The sequence below is a fragment of the Homalodisca vitripennis genome, chromosome 2 (genome assembly GCF_021130785.1).
Source record: "Homalodisca vitripennis isolate AUS2020 chromosome 2, UT_GWSS_2.1, whole genome shotgun sequence".
Lineage (NCBI taxonomy): Eukaryota > Metazoa > Arthropoda > Insecta > Hemiptera > Cicadellidae > Homalodisca > Homalodisca vitripennis.
This window is the reverse complement of record NC_060208.1, coordinates 25,082,321-25,103,889: the sequence shown is the minus strand read 5'-3', so window position 1 is coordinate 25,103,889 and position 21,569 is coordinate 25,082,321. Positions and strand designations below refer to the sequence as shown.

Below are 21,569 nucleotides of genomic sequence, written 5' to 3'. Positions count from 1 at the left end.
TTTCTTTCTTCTTAGTACAGCGTCTGGAATCTGACGTCGCACCCTTAATTCTTGGAATTTACAGTCATGTTTCTCTTAAGAGATCCAAAACAAAACAATAATACTTTTATACAAGGTTTTAAGACCAGTAACAAACAAAAGAGGATTTCACAAATGAATTATTAAAACTCAAAGGCTGCTTCTTGCAATTAATGTATAATAACACCGTATCAAAGGATTCACCAATTATATGAAACAATTACTGTACTGTATTTTGAATGTAACAAAATATTCTAACACGTAATTTAAAAATTAATTTTTTAATTGTTTCCTTTCTTGGAATAAAATGCCCGACTATATTATCGAGTTATTTTCAACAGCTTCTATTAAGTTTCATTTAATGACAAAGCTCGCTCATATGATTAGCCAGAAGCAATATGTCTAAATAAAATTACAGTTTGCTTTATTCGGCTAATGATATAAGAGGCTTTCTTTGTAACAATGAAATTATTCTGTTAATGATGGTTTTTTACAATCGTCACACAAGGTTTTATTACTGCGAAAACTGAATAAACTCTATTTACAAAACAAATTATTTGTTTAACATCCTAAACAAAGTAGGAATATGCCATATCTCATCATGTGTATTAGCCTTCGCTAAAATATTATTCACAATTCAAAGGCCACAGATCTTAAAATTGGCTATAATGTGTTGCTATGCTACATTTATATCGCTATATTAGTGTACTATTTTTACAAATTTATTTGCGGTAAGACATTCTCGTTACCATCAGTATTACCCATAAGACCAATGTAAAATATTCGTTTACGCTTAGTTAAACTCCAAGTAGTTGGATGAATCATTATTGAAGCTAATATTGCCCTTATAGAAATTAAAATTCATAAAATTTAGCTCATGGGTGGTTATTGTCTTCAAGATATTGATTGAGGGAATAGACAGTAAAGTGAGACACAATTAGCATTTGTTTTCTTCCCCTCGATTCATAAACTTTACTAACGCTCAGAAAACAAACAATGTTGTTATGGACACCGAATTTAAATACTATAAAATAATATATGCCTAAATTACTGTAACTAGGGAAGTTCATAACAGGAAGTTACAACTCTGTAATATGCAGGGTGTAAAAGAAGCCTTTTGGTTACAGAGGCAAGCCCGCGGGCCACAGAGTAATTTCTTGTATTTGCAAGACCGTTGTCTGTCATATTCTCTCCTTGTGGTGGTATGTTTCTTTCAACCAAAAGAGATCCATTAATGCATTAGAATGTGCTCGTGTTTTTTTTTAAATTCTATCTACGTAAGTCTTTGTTTTATGAAGATTGCGTCAAAAGTTTATGTATGACTAATTATTATAATTTCACTTCAACTTTCCACGAAATATTCCAAGGTAACCACGGTTATATTATACGTCACATTGTTTTCCGATTTTCGGTATTAAGAAAGTAGTCACCTTAAATTGCTATATTATTCTCTAAAACAGGGAACAAACGGTGACGTTTCACCTGATTAGAGAAAAATAATGATAGATAACTAAAAACCTACCATTTTCGTTTTTATCAATTGTGCTATGGTTCAGTGTGTGCTCATGAAAGAAACACAAAAAAGTTAAGAAGCTGGCTTAGAAGTTGTAGTTAGATATCATGACGAAGAAAACTTCTGTCAAAACGGACTTTAACTTTAAATTTCTAAGGGTTTTATTACTTCCAAAACAACTTATCAATAAATTACATAAAAATTTTATATGATTACGGTAGAAACTATTTACTAATTTGTTTATGCTGCTAATGTCTTTATGTCATCGTGGTTAGTAAGAGATTGATGTAAATATTAAGGAACGAAATTGTACTTTTGACGACCTTTGACTATTTGACACAAAAATCTATGTTATTAATAATCTGAAATATGTTCCTTATACCAAGAGGTAACTTTACATAAATTTCAAATATCATCGAATGTTACCTCAAGAGTCATAACATACGTAAGGACGAACAGGAAACGGCAAGATTTTAAGAAGGTCCTTTCTAGCAGTTTATGGTCTACAAACAAAACATACGAAATACTAAGATTGGATTCAACGATAATTCACGAAAGAATTACAGTTTTCTTTTTAATAGAGCCAGTAGGTTTATCAGAGCTTTATAAAAAAAATGAAAATGGATCAAGTTTGAAGATACATTTATAAGACAGATTTTGTAAGATTTTGTCAAGCCACTGCTGCATTATAAGTAAATTTTGGTATTTTAGTTATACTGGGTGTCCCAAAGTTACAGGACCAAACTTCACCAAATTGTTCAGGAGGTCAAACTGAACGAAAAACGTCATATTATAATGTATAGTCCTATCTAGCTTCGTTTACCTTAGATCGGCCATTTTGTTTTTTTACATACAAGTAATTTTATTTTCAATATGGGTTTACCGATTTTGTTGAAATTTGGCATAAATATTATAAACATGAACATATATTGTAAAAAAAATATTTTTTTAAAATCTTATGTGTATTTTCAAAATGGCGGCCATTAAAATATTAAAACCTAAATAACTTGAAAACCAACCGTTTTTTTTAATGGCCGCCATTTTGAAAATACACATAAGATTTAAAAAAATATTTTTTTTTACAACTTATGTTTATGTTCATAATATTTGTGCCAAGTTTCAACAAAATCGGTAAACCCGTATTAAAAATAAAATTAATTGTATGTAAGAAACAACATGGCCAATCTAAGGTAAACGACGCAAGATAGGACTATACATTACATGACATTTTTCGTTCAGTTTGACCTCCTGAAAAATTTGGTGAAGTTTGGTCCTCTAATTTTGGGACACCCAGTATAATATTAAATTAAATTTTGATGGATATTTAAATTATGTAGGCCAAAAATTTTAGATAAAATAAAAAATAGTAGTTATAAGTTACTACGTTGGATTGGTTGACTCCATAAAAGCCTTGGACATTTAATGTACGGTTAATTGTTTAATACGGTTAATACCTGTCGTCGTGGTTTCTCTGTTACTGTAGTCGGGACCCTGTATGCTGTTCTGGTCCGTCCGGTCCTCGAATTTTCTTCTGTGGTCTGGTCCCCCTACCAGGTTGGACACATCTCAATGCTTGAATCTGTTCAAAAGCGTGTGTTCAGAACTGTTGGTGTGAAGCTTGGTTATCAGTATCTCGATGTCGATTTGGAGACAATGTCTAATTTTCTTCACCTTCCACCGCTGTCAGTTCGCAGAACCTTAATGGACATGGTTTTCCTTTTTAAGATCTTGAATGGGATGATCGAATGTCCAGCCATTCTTCAGGCAATAGACCTTCATATACCTCGTAGTCAAGCACGGAGCTCCCAACTGTTCACCAGACGTCACCATCATACCAACTACCTTTACCACGGTACGATCCCGAGGCTGATGAGAACGGGCAACAGTATGTGTTCTGACGTGGACTTCTTTGATCCGTCTTTTCGTCACTTCAGGAGAAACGTACTGGCAGCTATAACTTCACCAACTGGAGCCTGAAAATCGACAGTGTGTTCTAAGTGATGAGTGCCTGGGTGGTGCCTTTAAAGGGCCACATCGTGCTTTATGCACGAATATTGGCTGTGATAGCAACTTAATAAGGGTCCACATAGTGCTGCGATGTTATATATTTGCTATCGTTACTGTTATCTATCTGTTATCTATATTTTATTATTTATGTTATTGTTACAATGTATTATATAGTTTATGTCCATTGTTATTGTCCTAGTTACTTATATTGTTATGTACTGTTATTAATTTATTATTGTATATATTATTGTTGCACGCTGCTTCTAAGTTACTAGTCCTCTTCTGAGCTAATTATTGATATTTTGTAAAATGGTGTATTGCCGTAAATGGAATAAATAAATAAATAAATACATTTGGTTGGTTTGGACACGTAACTACGATGCCCAAGTAATTTAGCAATTTAGTTTTACGTGTAATTAGAAAAATTTCTGACGATATGAAACTTAATAACTGTAATTAATTATAGTGGCAAATTAATAATAATCATAAAACATAGCTCAGGTTTTACAAACAAAATTTATTACGAGTACTATATCACAGAATGTTTTGTCATGCTTAGCTTTACCATTTGTACGATTTAAAAGAGTAAAATAATATGTATAAAGTTAATTGTTTAGGAAAAATTATTTTTTTTTATTGCATGTAATAATATAAACGGTTGGTTGTTAAGTACAAGAAGTGCATTAACGTTATTGCATATCTGCCATTAAATGCAGTTATCTCATAAACCTCAGAAGAAAATATCATATTACTTCTAGTATTTATAATTACTTAAATATTGCTGTCGATATGCTCTTGATCTCGTGGTTGTGTTGAGAGTTTTGAAGTCTCTATAATGATCATAGATGTTTCAGGTTGATTTCCCACACTTTCCAGTCGCTGACGATTATCATGATCGTGATCTTGTGTTGCCTGATCTCTAACTCCACTTGATGTGATCTCGGGCGGATCTTGTTCCACAGATCTGTCACGGATGTCGAGGTAGAAGCTGTACACTACCCACATATAGTAGAGATGGACTGCAAACAGAACCATTTTTGAATTCAAGATCACGTATTATCTTTTAATAGAGTGATACTGTACATGTTATTTTATGAGCCTCTAAAAAGTTTTAAGTTTGATAAGTTATCATAAAGTTTTTTAATTATTTTTTTAAATCTTTGTAATGAATATATAACCTTAGTTTGGATGATTATTCATGTATTATTTAGACACGATTTCTATAATATTAATAAATGACATATTTTTATATAGGCATATTGTATACATCCTATAACATATAACTGTGAAGACAGTCGTTAATATTAATTTTATTTGGATGGTATGTAAATGAACTCAAATTAAATCTAAATTGAAATGAATATTGAAGGAAAATACACGACATAAGTTTTTCACTTTAATAAATTACTTCATTTCAACACCACCAGAAATCTCCAAATTCAATATCAGATAGTTATTTTGGTTTAGATAGTTTACCTATATACTACATAGGGAACTATAGTTATAACTTGTCTTATCTACATAGCAATAAGTGAACGTATTCTTATGGATATCTTATTGCCTGAGAACTTTCAATGTAAGTCAATTTCATATTTCATATTCTACTAGTAACAGTTACAGGTTTATTAAACAAATGTTTGCTTTTTTATTCTTTTCCTGTCACATAAAATAGTCTTACATCATTATTAATGAATAATATCCCTGCATTTATTAATTGTTTTCATAAAAGTAGGGAATTTTATTGATGGCAAGCTTTACAGCTTGCGGAGGAAGTGAAAACAATGATCACATATGCGTAATTCATAAATATATAACTTTTTTAGAGCAATTAAACTAAAAATTTTTATCACATCATTGATAAAATCTATACTATGATATAATGCAGGCTTTGATAATAAGAGAGATTACTAAACAACTGTTTTGAAGTTCTCTTTAAATTAGATTTCATTTAAAATTTTAAAAACAGTAAAGTACTTACAAATGGATGTGCAGTAGTATTTTATAACAGCGTACAAATCATCATCTTTCATACCATCGAAGACAAATATGATTAATAAGTTAACTATTTGTTCGAAGATGAAAATGATGAACCACTTCAATAGCCAGTGTAGGAGGGGTTTTGGATTTTTCTGCACATGATAGCAAAAAATCAATCAATGTAATAGTTATTAACATATTGAGTTATGTCTAGTTTCTCTTTTGATAAATAAATAAATTTAAATTAAACACTATATCGTGGGAAAGTAATAATATTATTTGAAATTTAAACAACGTAAACTACGTCTTAAATAGCTATAGTGTACTTAAATCACAGTTTTTGTAAGCAATTAATAAGCTTTTTCCTGAAATTTTGCAAATTATAGGTTGTTAATATCATCAGAAAAAGTAAATATTGAATCAACCGTAAATACTTTTTGTAAATAGTGTTTTTTATATCTAGAAAACACTTTTACACACACAAAAAAAACTAAAATAGTTATTTCGTTGAAAACATATTTTTTTCTATTTATTGTCATTTGTTTATTTTTAAAAATAGGCTGTATTGTAATGAAGCAGAACTAAGCCTTCACTATTAAATAGTTTTTTTTTCATCCCAAAGCCACTGTTTTACCTCATTCAAAACCGCAATGTTTATACATATTTGGATCATGAGCTAGACACCAGTAGACACATTTGTGGCTAAAATCAAGGACTGCTAACAGTGCTATTTCTCCCCCTTTCAAATAGAGATTCTCCTATATAAACTGTCGATAGTATTACTTAGCCAACTATAATTGCCTTAGAACATATAACTCTTAAATAGGTTTGGGTATAAAATCGACCATATTTATGAAAATCACTGTCATAATTTTCTGATCCAGTTACATAAATATGCATATGATTGTTTACAGTCTTTCGGAAACAGAGCAGAGCAAGGTAAACTATTCAACCTACTGTTTTATTTATTTTTTATTAAATTTATTATCTTGAAGAATGCTTCTTTTAATTAGTTTTCATATAGTTAATATTACAGAAATTATTATTCCATATGTTTCAGCCAATGTTACGAAATGCTAGGAAAAAAGGATTATAGTGTTAAACAGTAACCAGTTTTAAGACACCACTTCACTTTCGAAGTTTTTGTACTCTTTGCCTTTTATATAACATTTGTATGATTTAAAAAAATATGAGAAATGTACGTTGATTCATGATTTGTATTCAAAATAATATAGACATGTAAATATATTTTCACAATTATCAAGAAGGCCTTTTAAGTTTTGAATGAAATGTTTTAACGCCAACATATACATTTGGAATAGCCTACTCATTAAAGCAAATATTAAATTATAAAAGAAGAAACTTACTCTGTACACTGCTACCAGGAAACTGACAGTGAATGCACACTGGATGGTTTGGAAAACTATCACCAACAGGAAAACTCCCTGTAACACTAAACAGAGTTTGCTAAATTCCAAGAAAAATATTGAGAATTTTCTATTATTTTACTAAAGAAAAACTCACAACTATCCAATAATTTGTATATTTTACCACGAGGCCTTTCGACATCAAGTATTGAGAACTTCAGGTTTGCATTCAAGGAAAAAATAAGTAGAGAGTTTGTTATAATGCATCCCGTTTAAAATGGCTGACTAGAATTTATGAATAAAAATGGTTTTTAAAATAATTGTATGCTGTTATATTTTTGATCAATAAAAAAAGCTATTTGGTGTTTCTTATAGTTCCAAACTTTATGGGACCGTCGATTTAGTAATGTTATAATAACAAAATACTTTATGATTATTTAAGTTTTAAGCTTGCAAATGTTACTCAAATACATGGCTTTGTTGGAGCCAGTTAGTGGAGTTAGTGGTTTAGTAGTCTGTGGGAATTCATATGAGCTAATTATGGCTATTGTATTGATTCTGGATATCACCATTGTACTGTTATAAATTGTTTCAAGTGTCATACGTAAGCATATTAACTCTTGTAATTGTAATTGCCTCTATGTAAACACGTGTGTATCAAATAGTTGATTAGGAGTACACTCATTCATTCCGTGGCAGTCCAAACGAATTCATCAGAAACGATTTAAATAAATCTTTAAAATTATGTTTGCTAACTTTGTTTTCCATAAGGAAAGTATACGATTAACTGTGTTGGTATATCTTTGCAAAAATAACCCCGCGATTCGTAAACTATCATTACATGAACACGAGTTATTAATATAGACATGCAACTGCAATTTATCCAGTTACCGATTTTACTTAAAATTTTATGTACTCATTTTGTTTTTATTTAAATTTTATAATACTATTTAAGATGTATTTACATGTATATTGTGAGAAACATATCATTGTAATTTAAGGTCCTAAGTACCTATTACTCTTCAAAATATTAAAAGTAAATATTTTAAATATAGCTTATCTCTGCACCTAATTTTTTATATGTTAATCAATATCACTTCTAGCGTAAATGAGATAGTTCATGGTTACTTTTGAATCATCATATCTGTATTATACAAAGTTACAAATTAAAAAAACATTTCTATATAAACTAAATCCAATTATAGTTATTCAAGGGAAACCTTATCTAGACCATCCATCACGTTTTCTTGTTCATTGATATATAAGAATATGTTATGTTTTGTGTGTGATATATAAGGATAAATATGCGTGTTTCGTAATAAGAGGATATAATGTTCATATAAAGAAATGGAGTATAAATAACGTAATCTGTCGAATGTTGTTTGTCAGTTTATGGATGCCTGATCTCGGCATTGTTTCTATGTCCCAGTTTTTGAATCCTTAATTATCAGAATTCACCTATATTAACCAGTCTGTATGGATATTTCAGTGCATTATTTAAGGACACCTACTCTCGGCATTGTTTTTATGTCCAAGTGTACAATCTATAATTAGCAGATCCCACCTATATTAAGTCGTCTGTATGAATATTTCATTGCATTATTTAAGGACACCTACTCTCGGCAGTGTTTCTATGTCCAAGTGTAGAATCTATAATTAGTAGATATCACCTATATTAATCCGTCTGTATGGATATTTCATTGCATTATTTAAGGACACCTACTCTCGGCACTGTTTCTATGTCCAAGTGTAGAATCTATAATTAGTAGATATCACCTATATTAATCCGTCTGTATGGATATTTCATTGCATTATTTAAGGACACCTACTCTCGGCACTGTTTCTATGTCCAAGTGTAAAATCTATAATTAGTAGATCTCACCTATATTAATTCGTCTGTATGGATATTTCATTGCATTATTTAAGGACACCTACTCTCGGCACTGTTTCTATGTCCAAGTGTAGAATCTATAATTAGTAGATCTCACCTATATTAATCCGTCTGTATGGATATTTCATTGCATTATTTAAGGACACCTACTCTCGGCATTGTTTCTATGTCCAAGTGTAGAATCTATAATTAGTAGATCTCACCTATATTAAGCCTTCTGTATGGATATTTCATTGCATTATTTAAGGATACCTACTCTCGGCATTGTTTCTATGTCCAGGTGTAGAATCTATAATTAATAGATATCACCTATATTAGTCCGTCTGTATGGATATTTCTTTGCATTATTTTATGGATACCTAATCTCGGCATTGTTTGTATGTCCAAGTGTAGGAATCTATAATTAGCAGATCTCACCTATATTAAGCCGTCTGTATGGATATTTCATTGCATTATTTAAGCACACCTACTCTCGGCATTGTTTGTATGTCCAAGTGTAGGAATCTATAATTAGCAGATCCCACCTATATTAATCCGTCTGTATGAATATTTCATTGCATTGCATTATTTATGGACACCTACTCTTGGCATTGTTTCTATGTCCAAGTGTAGAATCTATAATTAGTAGATCTCACCTATATTAAGCCGTCTGTATGGATATTTCATTGCATTATTTAAGGACACCTACTCTCGGCATTGGTTCTATGTCCAAGTGTAGAATCTATAATTAGCAGATCCCACCTATATTAAGCCGCCTGTATGGATATTTCTGTCTATTATTTCATGGACACCTGGTCATGTCGTAGGTTCTATATTCAAATTGTTATTATAACCTAATTATGATCAGGTCAAAACAATAAAGTATTAGCACAATTTGTAACAAATTAAACAATGCAACTTACCTCTCGAGTAAAGAGCATTATTTGCTTTATCTTTATCAGGACCTAAACTGTTATCGGGTGAGATTGTTATCATCATGAATATATAAAACTGCATTTCGATTGCCCTGTAAATCTGTAAAATAATAACGTAAATTGATTAAAGTATTTATTGTAATCATAAAATACGTGATAAAGACTAGTTATTCATAAAATCCAATAAAAGAATTACTTTTCGTGAAATGAGAACAATTTTCTACTGACCAGTGACGCCCATCCAATCACCTTGGCACCGGTTTTGACAGAAAAACAACAGCAACAAGTCTTCAGACGTGGAAACTTCATTTCTGAAAAAAATGGCTCATCTGAATATTTCCATGTAAATTATTAGTAGCGCTACCCTTATCTCAGACCACATTTACACTGATACATAAATATAACAGCATTATATTTTGCGTCAGAAATATTAAACTTCGTGTAAAACATTGATGAACAAATTTAAACAGATTTGTATAATAGTATGTTGCTGTATAAATGTCACAATATAAGTAGTATTATTAGTTATTGACTGTATTATATTAGTTATATTAAGGTTTAATATTAATATAGGATCATTCTTTCTGTACTAGGTATACTAACTTTCCTGTTCACTTGATTGTAAAATGTCGCCTACCTGAATTATAACGTGCAGTACTTTGTCTTCAAGTACAAATTACAGATGTAAATAGCAGTTCATTAGTGAAATTCGAAAGAAAAGGGGAAAATGTAATTTCTGTCTGTCTGTCTGTCCTCACGATGTAGTCGATAACGAACGAATTTACACAATTACAATTTTACACAATTTATTTATATTTAAGCAAAAGCCAGTTCGATGATGGAGTGTGGTGTGTGTGTGTGTGTGTGTGTGTCACTCTCCATATGATTTGACTCAACTTTAACACATTACCTGGACTGAATGTGTGTGACATACTAACTGATAATCAATAGGAGATGTCATGGCAAAACCAGCTATTGGTATTCCTAGGACTTCCCAATGGGCTTCGGCAGACAAAACAAAACATAATAAATACTGTGTTATTCATGGTTTTTAATGTGTGTTGATTCTTGCAATAACTTATTTTATAATTTTGTGTCTTAAGTTATCAAAATAACTAGTTAGTTAATGTTTTATCTGCCTTACAATAACTTTAACTCTAACTGAAATTGTGGAGTTTTTATAAAACAATTCAAACTTTAATTGGAAACCGAATTTGGTAGAGTAACATTGGAAACCTCTTGTTTGCACCATTCATCTTCTTATATTACTTTCAAAATGAGGTTTAATTTGTAAGGATTTCCAATTTCAAAACTGTACATAACCCCCAAAATACCCCATTTCAGGGGGAAAAGGGAAGGAGAGTCAAAAATTGTCATATGTCCAAAAACTTCTGAGTTGTACAAATAAACATACCCCAAAGCAAATCACTCCATCTCTATTCATACGAAAGTTAGGACTTTTTTTAAGCCACCCGGTATATATATTTTTGAAATAAGAACCCATTACAAGTGACTCCTCATTTTGAAAGTATATATATATATATATATATATATATATATATATAATTTCAATAATCATTGAATCGCAAAAAGTACTTGCTCCGCCGGGAGTCGAACCCGGATCTCTCACTTGCCGGGTGAATGTGCTACCATTACACATACATATATATATATATATATATGTGTGTGTGTGTGTGTGTTTTTGTATATATATATATACTAGCTGTTTCCCGCGGTTTCGCACGCTTTTCGTAAGTTTTGCCCGCGTATGAGCATTTCTGGTTGAAGTAAATTATATTTCCAACCCCGATGTAGATTTTACCTTGATGTCACGATCAAGAAAATATGTCAAAAATGTATTGTACATGCATAATGTATTTTATTACAAAGTGGGCTACCACTCAACCTTTAAGTTCAACCAAAAATTTAGTTTAGACAATTATACATCATAACTTAGCGCCTTCAAATAGTGTTTCACTGTTTAATATACGTATCTATCTCGTAATTGCAGGTTATAATGTGCAGGCGCTTTGAAAACTTTTCTTCATTTTATTCGTTTATATTCACGACATAAGCGAATAATTCAGATAATAACTATCCTATCTTCTAAGTTAGACTAAATTACGGATACATGTGAAATTTGATTGAAATTGGTTCAGTCGTTTTGGAGTTTATTGGCAACATACATCGTGACTCAAGATTTTTTATATATATAAGATGTATGTATATGTATATGTATAAAACGTAGATAGAAATAGAATACCTTCAACCAAATATTATTTTATAAGACTTATGCATAATATTGAATAGAAAAGACTTAGAATTTAATAACTCACCTTACAAATGAAAACACGCGTATTATTTTCCAACTTATAATTTAGAATACTACATACTAATCTCGTTTTTATTATTATTTTAACCAGATGCTACTCAAATTCTTTTCTTTTATATTCATACTAATAACACACAGCACTATACCAACATTCGCACTTTTTTCAGCAACTACCACTCTGTAATACTTTCTTTATACTTTACTGTTTGCTTAAATACAGTTTCATGAAATAGATACTGTTAAAATAACACTGTAGACTGGAATCCTCGCATGAATCCCACTATATATATTTACAACACATCCTAATTCTATCATGTTACCGATTTATTTACTGCAACAGATCCCGGCTAACCCGTAGACGTCTAGGTGAGAAATGAGTTTGGGCGTTGTCACAATGCACTAAGAGTTATTAAACCTCGCGTTTGTAGCATGACAGATAACTTTCAGCGTGATATGAAATTTACATCGCACTTAAACAAAATTGAGCTAATTAGACACTTTTAGGGCAAAAGACACTTTGGTCATCAATGTCCATCGCCTTACATGACACCCACATAGTAAAATATTAGTGTCTCTGACACCAAAGAAAATTAAAAACGAGTAATAAGATTGTACTAGAATGGTGCTGGTTAAAAGCCGTAAAACTAAATAATACAGTGAGTTCAACTAGCCAAATAGGTTGGCTAAAACTATTCTTGGTCACCATGCAACTCATCTCAGCGGCTTGACAAGCGATGTGTTCTCCTCTGACCGACGCGGCGTACAGGTGGCAGTCCATCAATTTTTGACTAACGTTTAACTCCACACACTGCGGAGAATCACTGTGGGCCATTAAGAAACCGTGACAGAGGAGAGATTGTCTGATACGGAGTCGAAAATGCACTACCCCCTATCAACGGCCAGTGCGGTAAGTGGTCAACCAGGATTTCACGGAATGTTTGATATGCCGAAGTTTGTTATGGGCCATATGAACCCAGGATAGATTCCACTGACGTTGTAGTCGTGACCTTACAATCGGCTTGAGATCAGAAGCGACCGATCGGCAAGTATATTGAGTCCATACAAGGTCGAATATATGCTTTGTAAAACTGAAAAATGCATATTCTATCCGTAACTCACTTCGTACCGCTCTCGTGACGTTCAGTCTTTTTAGTCATTTCGACTTAAATTTTTGTAACATGCGGAACCTATGTTAGTCTGGAATCAAACCTTAATCCCAGGAATTTTAAAGAGAAACTGGCTGGGATTTAAATTCCATTTATCGTATGGGTTGGACAGTGATTTTCTTCAATCGAGAAAAAATGCATTGAGTCTTTAAAAAAGGTAAATCTATCCTGCCAGTCATCAATATAATAGTAAAATGTTCCACGAAAAACTTTGAAGTATCTCATAAACACATGGATAGCAAAAATGTAACCTGCATTAATGATTTAAGTTTTTTAATGTTTTAAATTTTTATTTGGTTACATGATTAAATATAGTTATGATTAAATGTTAATATCATTTATTTATAATAGTACAGTTAATGAATAAACCTGTTTTATATAAAATATTACTTTAAGGTATTATTTATTAGTAATGGCTAATACTAATAGAGAGGTGTTCATACATAAAGTCAAACGTCTTCACCTCATGTATGGCCGTATTTATTATTTACACAGTTGATATTCATAGGAAAATTCTTTCATTTATTTAATGTTAACTAAAATAGAAAATGACAAGTGTTTAAGGTCATAAAAATTATGCTGATACTCCAAGAGGAATTCTTAAAATATTCTTTTTATTATAATTGAAGACAATGACATTTTATTTTTTTATGTAAAACATTATTTTGAAACTTGAAATGCAAGTTGAAAAAAAAACAAAAGTATTATCTAAAATATCAGCAAGTTTCCTAAACATTTATGGCTATTTAACACTTAGAGTGCTAATCCCGTAATTTTACGGAACGGCAAAACTTCCGAAGAATGCTAATCCCGTAGTTTTTACGTGGTTGTCATTGCAATTGGTATTATATTACATAGTCCGTATTTAAACGGGTTTTGCCTACTCTACAATGTTATTTGGGTTTTTAGTAACACAATTCACCGCTAGAAAGCGTCAGATGTATTGTATGAGGTTAATGACAAAGCAACTTCGGTCGCGTTGTTTACGTGCCGCTGACGTGACGTTCGTCGGACCCGGCAGTCGATGTCGCAATCATGGCTTCTCGCAGCTTGAACGACGTTGCGATCAGTGATGTATTAGATGAAGATAGTTTTATTGTTGTAGATAGTATTTTTGACGATTCTGACATTGATCCTGATTTAATGGAAGAAAATTAGACACACTTCAGGTAAGAATAAGTAAGTCTATTTATCATATAAACATCAGTCTAAAAGTTTGGTTATGTTATTGTTTTCGTGAATCAAACTATAATTTGTATTATAATAAATTAACTTTATTCAACTAATATTCTATTCTTATGAATAAAATGAAAATATATTCATATTTTACATAGTATATTATTATGTTACAGATGCTGAAAACAGTGCTGACAGCGAAAGTGATGCCGACGCATCAATATGACCAATATGACGGCATAGTTTTTTCTCAAAAAACTACAAAACATAAAAACATGATTTGTATTATGCAAAGGACAGTTTATATTTGTAAATGGGTCATTGTAAATAATTGTATATATGCTTAGTTTAGTAAGTTAGATAAAAAAACTGTCTCAAAAAATAATTTTTTTTTCCAAAAATAAATGTTTTTAAAAAACATTTTTTATGTGTAGTTTTTTAAAAAACCACTAACAATCTCACATTAAAAGAAAGACGAAAGTAAGCTGAATTAAGGCATGTAAGTATTTTTCTCATACCTTAAATACTTTTTTTTTAATAAATTTTTGAAAACCACCAAAAACGCCCAGCATTCTACAGAGTTACATGTCATTTAGGGCCAGCACTCAAAGTGTTAACAGGAAAGTTACCAGAAATCTAACTTCTACACGTATATTGATGTAATTCCCTCAATATACCCCTCCCCTATTAACGCCATTACTCAAAACAAGTTGAGTGTTAAATGGTCGGTCACGTCTCAGTGCATTGTAACTTGTACCTCAGTCAGACACAGCACGGTGAGACAGACTCCCTGTAATTACCAAATCACCTTGAGCAGTTCATGCTCACTGTGGTCCGGTCTATAGACAGGGTTGAGTCAAAGCCGCCAGTCACGTTCCTGGCTAAGCTGCTATTGAAGCTATATGAGATACAACATGTATATGGATATTGCTCAGTTGTATCTGTATTGTTTAGGTGCATAGTTTAATCCAATCTAATAGATATTGGATATAAGTTACAGTTTACATCGATTACCACCATTAGGTGTTGAAGGAAGTAGGGTAAGATTATAGTTTATTGTTTATGATATTAATCTTCCTTTTATACAAGGATGTATATTTTAATTTGCGTCCCACAAAAGTCTTAATACGTATGTCTACATTTTTCAAAACTTTATTGTTCCATAAATAAATACTTTGATGACGAATGTACACAAATAAATCCAAAATATTTACATTAAATTTAAAACAACGTATTTTTCCATATTGGTGATCTCTTAGCTAATAATAATACTTTGAATACTCTTCGATTAGCCAATCTTGCAAACTTCGGAATTATTTTATTTACTAAATGACTGTCTCCTGGAACTCTTTCAGGTGCGCCAAAATTGCACCATAAACTTCAACTTCAACATCGGATACTACAACAGCTGGTTTATCTTCCTCGATTCATCTAATATACCCTTAAAACGACCGAAAATACCTAGGTGTAACTTTTTATTCCAACGTGTTCTAGCCTGTTGTAACCCAGAAACCCACGTTACTTAAATGGGCAAATTGAGATTCAGCTATAAAAACTAAATAAAATTACAGGTTGAATGACAAAATGTAGCCAATAAATAACTATGTACGTTGAATTTCTTTTACGGCATTATATTTCAATATCCATACAATGTATTTTTTTTTACAATATAGCGTGTGCACAATTAATTGGTGGCAATAATAAACATGAAATGATCTGAACTTAAACCTTAAGTCATTTACGGGATAAAAACATAAAAGATTTAGACTATAGTGCACACTCCGTATTGATTTATACTTAAAAAAATACCCCTTTATGGCATTGAATTGATGCACATAGGGACACTGAGTAGATGATATTAATATGACCCATACAATAATCACTGGTCTACATAACTTCAATGTTTATTTCATAGAAACTATGATGGCTAACCATTGATTACTATTACAGAAACGTCAGGTGATGTCAACAATACCAAATAACAATAAATTCTAATTCTGTGTAGCGATAATTGCTTTAAACATGTTTGCTCTTTTTCACACTCCATTAATATGCAAATTAAGCTACTGTATAGTGAATTATATAAACTACTTTGTAATGCTACCTATGATGTGTATAAGAATCTTTTATATTTCAATGATGCATGTTACCGTTATAAAATATAATTGTTCTAAATGGGGTGGCTTGGCTTAGTTTATTTATGAATGTTAATTGGGAAAAATCTAAACTGTCTCACCTTAGGATATCAAAATATAAAAATATCAATGAACTGAAGCATTGGAAAAGAGTGAATGTACGGCACGTGTGACTATAAACGGAAAAAAACCTAAGGATAAGAAGGATGCTAGTACGCAAAACATTGGCACATGTTTTATTTATGTTAATCCCAAGTATGGATTAAATAGGCATAGTGCAAATGTTTAGGGCTTGCTTTAGGAAACCATAGTAAAAGTTCCACTATGAAGCCAACCAATATCAAAAAATGAACTCGGAAGTCATTTTGGAGCATTTTTATAAGCGTAATAAAACTGTTGCCAATGGCATAGTGTAGCGGGTACGGCGGTTAAGGTAACCGAATCAAGTAATGTCGAGCATGGCTGCTGCTTGGATGGCTAACCGATAAGGGATCCTGTCCTTGCAAGCAGTCCGCCTGACCAGCTGTTGATGGTGGTTCGGAAGTCGCCTATAAGACGTTCCCTTTCTGTCACCATGCCTTCATTGGTTCAACGTCAGCGAAGGCTATGTCACTCTAGAGGCTGTATCGATGACATTTCTGTCTGTCTGTCTATCTGACATAGCTCGAGAACAAAGGTGACCTATAGACATAAAATCATCTTTAAAACATTTCTATAGAAGTAATATCGAGTTCTATGATAGTGTACATCACTCCTTAGGACTTGGCTGGGAGTTAGGAAATATTTTTACATCACTGTTATTGATAACTAATATTTTTACGGGAAATTGGATTATGTTTCCTTGTTTTGTTCCTTTCAGGTCCTCCAATATTTTATTAAATGAGAAGTTGGCTGTTGTTTACATAAGTGTAAGTGTTTTATGATTAAAATATGGTAAATATTACTCTTATTAGTAAACATGTTAGTAATCTCTTTCTAGTTAAATAACGATTTATTATTCATATCTTACAACTTCATAAATAGTTTCTTTTTTTAGCTAATTTAGGCATAGTGCTTTATTTATTAACTGTACTTTGTACATGAAATTATATTTCCTGATTTCATTAAAACTAATTATAATTACTTCTAAATTAAGTATAAGCGTAATGAAAAAAGTTTAGAATTTTCACACATTCTGTGATTAAAAAAATGTATGTATAAAAAAAACATTTGGTGTCCAACCATAGTAATTCCCAGTTTTAAGCTGAGCTGAGCTGATAAGAGACATCCAGACTACAAAATATAAAAATATTTTGTAATCTAGGTAAATAGGGATTATAATTGTCTTATCAGATGAGGCTGTTGAACTTTGCGCTATCTCAGTTGTGTACCTCATATATTTGACTTACATTTCTCTTTTAAATTCTAACCATACTTGTAATAAATCTTTGGTACTTCAACCTAATGTGAAGTACGTTAATTTTCCACCTGAAGAGGATATTAGTTTCCAGATCCCGAAACGTAGAGTTGCAGATGTTGTTTGGTTCGAAAATATTTTAAAAGATCCTACTACTTTATTTTATTAAAATAAAAATAATTTCTTAAAATAAATAGTATTTCATATAACGTGCCACAATAATTTGAAACCACTGTGGACGACGGAATTTAAGCATAAATTAAATCTACGACAACGTGAAACGCAAGTTACAATTAATTGTTTATTTATAAGAATAAATGTCATCGAATTTCGTTATAGAAACAAATAACAAAAATGTATTACTCAGAAAGAATTGGAAACTCCTTGATGGCTCCACTTCATTAACCACAAATAACAGCTACTGAAACCTTACGAAAATCAATTCCTTTCCAAACTAAGTGATCTAAATAAAATCAAGAAAACAACGAATATTTAATATTGACCGTGTCACTCCGAGCAGTTCATACTAATTTGTAATTAGTACGTTATTTCTAACCCGCTATACTGACGTTGAGCTTGAGTGTTATAAATCTTAATTTGATTTGCAAACGATATGTATAAATTCCTAATAGAAAATACAACCTAATGATTGCCATGTTAACCCCGCTATTGCTTAACCTGCGCCCAGCAAATCTCGGATTTGAAAGTGCATTAGTAGGCACTGAGAGAAAAGGCCATGGTCTCCTGTACGTGTCTGTTCTTTAACCCATTCGCTGCTTAAAATTTATATGAAGACGTACCCTAGGTGCTAGAAAACGTTATGTTACTAAATCCTGCCTTATGTGTTGAAATTACTGGAAATGTCATTAGAGCCACAAATCCGAACTCCTGATGTGCGTTCTGGCCCATCAGAGTCATCATCCATCATCTGATTCCTCATCCGATACGTCATCCACAGCGCGTTGAACAGGATCATCTACGTCTATCGACGTCGATATCTAATCTAGATTTTCAGGTTGTAACTCGATAGGCGATAGATAGGCAGGGTAGCTTCTGAGGCGTTTCCAGACGGTCCAGGTATTGAATAATCCATTGTACTCATCGTATAACACTCGTACACACACGTACAATATTCTACACAATAAAATAACAGTGAACACTCTAAAACTTAACAGACAGTAATAAAAACTAGGGGTCGCGGGCGGACCCCGTAGGGTGGCGGCGAGACGTGAACGAACCAAGTTCCATGACCGACACGAACCACTAGCCAACTGCTGTAGCATACCAACCTACTCTAGCGACTGGCTGAACCACACTAAGCCTATAAACAATGCGATGCGAGGTAGTCCGCTCGCGTACCCTCCGCTCCACCGCTATGACGCGCGGGTCCCGCCGGCGGGCCAGCCTCACCGAATTGACTCTGGAAGGAAATGCAGCTTAATGTTTACCATAGTAACCCAGATGTTGTTTAACCTGACCTGTAAGTCACTGATTTTAAAGTACTTAGTGGACTGGAGGAAAATATAACTTAATTATTACTATGGTAACCCAGCTATTGTTTGACTGACCCTGCAAGTTTCTGGTTTTTAAGTACTGGAAAGACTCTGGAGGAAAATATAGCTTAATGATTATCAACGTAACCTAGCAGTTGTTAGTCTTGTCGTTGCATGTCCCTTATTTCTACGTACCAATTTGGCTCTAGAAGAAATTACAACTTAATCATTACAATCGTAATCTAGCTATAGTTGGCCCTGCACCTGCAGTGTACGATTTTCTAAGTACTGTGGAGGCTCTATACAAAAGTGCATCTTATGATTACCAGGTTAACCCAGCTTTTGTTTGACCTACAATGTCAGTCACTGGTAGCTAAGTTCTGAGTAGACTCTGGAAGAAAATATTGCTTAATGATTGACATTATAATCTACCTATTGTATGATCTGACTTTGCATTTCTCTTATTTATAAGTTTTGAATAGGCTCTGGTAGAAAATGCATTTAATAATTACCAAGGTAACCAAGGTATTGTTTGACCTGCTCTGCAAGTATTTAGAAGTACTGAGTTAGATCTGGAACAGTAATACAACTTTGTAATTACGATGGTAACTCAGATACTTTTTAACCTGCCCCTGCAACTCTCTGATATCTAAGTTCGGAGTTAGTCTGGAAGAAATTTCAACTTAATGATTACCATCGTAATATAGCTATTGATTTTTCTGCCCCTGCAAGTTTTATTTCCAATTACTGCAGAGACCCTAAAAAAATACGGCTTAATGATTACCAAGGTAAGCTAACTGTTGTTTAACCTACAGTGCCAGACACTGGTTGCTAAATTCTGAGTAGACTCTGGATGAAAATACAGCTTAATGAATACCATGGTAACCCAGCTATTTTTTGATCTGCCTCTACAAGACTCCAATTTCTAAATACTGAGTAGGCTCTGGAAGAAAATACTGCTTAATGATTACCATGGTAAACCAGTTGTTTGACCTGCCCGTGCAAGTGTCCAATTTCAAAGTACTGAGTAGGCTCTGGTAGTAAATACAACTTAGTAATTACCATGGTAACCCAACTATTATTTAACCTGTCCCTGTAGGTCTTTGATTGATAAGTACTTTGTAGGTTCTGAAAGAATATACAATTTAATGATTACCATGGTCACCCAGATATTGCTCTTCATTCTAACGCATATATCACCTCGTTGTGCTGGGTATAAGAGTCACACAATCACAACAATAACAATACACACAACAATATAACAATCAAACAACACAATAACAACAACAATCATTACAATCAATCATAACAACCAACAACAACACAACCATCACAACAATTACACACAACCACAACCATACAACAACCAAATAACCACATGACAACAACAAACACATCAACAACCAGCCATGTTGACCATGTTGTTGTTGGTGTTGTTGTTGTTGTTGAGCTATGTTGTTGTTGTTGTGTGCGATTCAACCATTGTTTCTTGTCGTTGTGGTACAATCATGATGGATAGCTGATTGACCATGAAACGTAATTGGAAATGTGGTTTATGGTTATATATGCAAAGTATTAAACAGTATTTCATCTTAAGATATCTAATTAATCATTCTTAAATAAAATAAAATGATGTAATCGAACAATACTACGGCTCTGAAAGTATCATAGATTAAGTGAGACTTATGATTAAAAAAGGAAACATTAAATAATTCGTATATGTTGTATTTCATATTTTAGTTCATTAGAGAAGGGACTGATAAGATACATAACATTATAAACAATTGTAAATAATAAGAACATTCAGCTACCTGGATCAAAAATATATCGCTTAAGAGTAACTACAATCTTAATATCTGATATGGATAATCAAATCAAATCATTTCTTTATTGCTTTTAGACAATATATAACATTGTATAGCAGTCGTCATATATTCAAACAGCAAATAAACTACACATTCACACACAGTCAGACTTACATTTCACTCATTCACACTATCTTTGATCCAGATTTTAAATTTTGGTAATTTAAGATATTTTTAGATATCCCAGCGACTCATCATAAACTCCTCTAGCGAATAAAATGCTTTTGACACCAACAGGCATCTGAGACGAGTTTTGAATTGGTTTTGATTAGTTGCATTTTTTACACTTTCAGGGAGCTTGTTGATTAAGCTGACGCCA

General features: G+C 32.3%; 1 protein-coding gene across 1 annotated transcript in view; it reads right to left on the bottom strand.

Moving 5' to 3' along the window:
* LOC124353706 (probable chitinase 10) overlaps positions 1-21,569 on the bottom strand; it is a 476,771-nt gene that overhangs the window by 25,505 nt on the left and 429,697 nt on the right. The gene's annotated exons all lie outside the window — the stretch shown is intronic.